Source organism: Myotis davidii, unplaced genomic scaffold (genome assembly GCF_000327345.1).
Source record: "Myotis davidii unplaced genomic scaffold, ASM32734v1 scaffold427, whole genome shotgun sequence".
NCBI lineage: Eukaryota > Metazoa > Chordata > Mammalia > Chiroptera > Vespertilionidae > Myotis > Myotis davidii.
In genome coordinates this window covers 905,874-907,297 of record NW_006298051.1, presented here as the reverse complement: position 1 = coordinate 907,297, position 1,424 = coordinate 905,874, and positions in this window count along the sequence as shown.

Below are 1,424 nucleotides of genomic sequence, written 5' to 3'. Positions count from 1 at the left end.
TCAGCGGGTTCCGTCTGGGCTTGGTGTGGGGGAGGGGGAGCAGTTCCCGGGGCCCCGGGCCCCTGCCCAGTGGGGGCCCCATCCAGAGCCTCTGGCCCTGACCCCCAGCCCCTCCTCCTTTGCTCCCTGACCCCTCAGCCCAAAGGGGAGGAAGCCAGACCTTCCCAGGCTGCCACCCGGTGGCTCCTTTCCCCTCCGTCTCCAGTGAGGGCTCTGGGGGCCCAGCCCAGCATAAGGGGCAGTGGGGGGCCCTGATCATGATGGGAGTGGGCAGGGCTGCCAGGGCTCAGATCCTCCTCTGCCCCCGGGAACTTGAGGCTCAGACCCCAATTCCCAGGGGCCAGTGGCCCTGGCTGGGGTGGGGGGCGGGGCCTGAGCAGGCCGGGTCAGAGCTCAGCCGTCCTGCTTCAGGCCCGATGGCGATGGGCCGAGTGGTCGGATCTGTGCCGCACTCAGCACGGCCAGGGGTGAGCCAGGGGGGAGGCGGGGGGAGGGGGTGTGAAGGGTTAAAGAAGACAGACGAGGATAAAGCTGGGTCTGGGTGGGAGGCTGCTCTCGGACGGAGAGACAGGCCACGGCCTGCGAGCCGAGTCTTTATTTTATAGCAGATTCCACGGGGCAAAGCCAGGGCGGGCCAAGATGTTTACAACGTTCTCGCGGGTTTCGAATCCACTCAATTACCTGCACCTGGTTGAGCTTTGTCTCCTTGCTGCGCCTCCCGCAGCCCACACCCCTCAGCCACGTGGGCCCACAGGTGTGGACCATACGGTCAGAGGCCACGGCCTGCGAGCCGAGTGTCATGGTGCTGGGAGGGCTTTGCCCTCCAAGCTGGGACCTGCACGTGGCTTTGCCACCAGAGGACCTGCCCTCTCATTAGTCCGAGGCTTGAACCTGTGCAAACGCTGGAGCCGCTCTCCACAGGCTCCACCCAGGTCTCCATCATCCAGCCGCCAACTCGGCCCAACAGCCGGGACAGGAGCCGCTCCCCTGCGAGGTCCGTCAGTCAGGGGGGAGCGAGGCGGTGTGCGGGAGCGGGGTGCTCAGGAGACACCCGAGGGAGCCGGGGCGCAGGCAGGGCGGCTCGTCTCTGAGCCGAGGGTCGGGGTGACGGAGAGGCGGGTCGTCACCTCTGAGCCCTACAGTCACTGCTTCCGGGTCCCAGTTAAAGCGGGGACCCGCTTCCATAGGCAGCGCCTTCTCACCAGGAGCCATGCTTGTTACTGCCCGATGGACTGGAGAGCGGGGAGGGAGAAACATGCTCCACTCACGATGCCTCCAGTGGCTGCTCCTGGCATGTGCCAGCCGGGTCTAACCCGCAACCGGGGTGCACGGGGACCGCGCTCTACGACTGGGCCACCGGCCATGCTCACTAGCAATTCTTTTTTTTCTGTTTTAAACAATGGCGTGTTATTTTATTTTTAAAA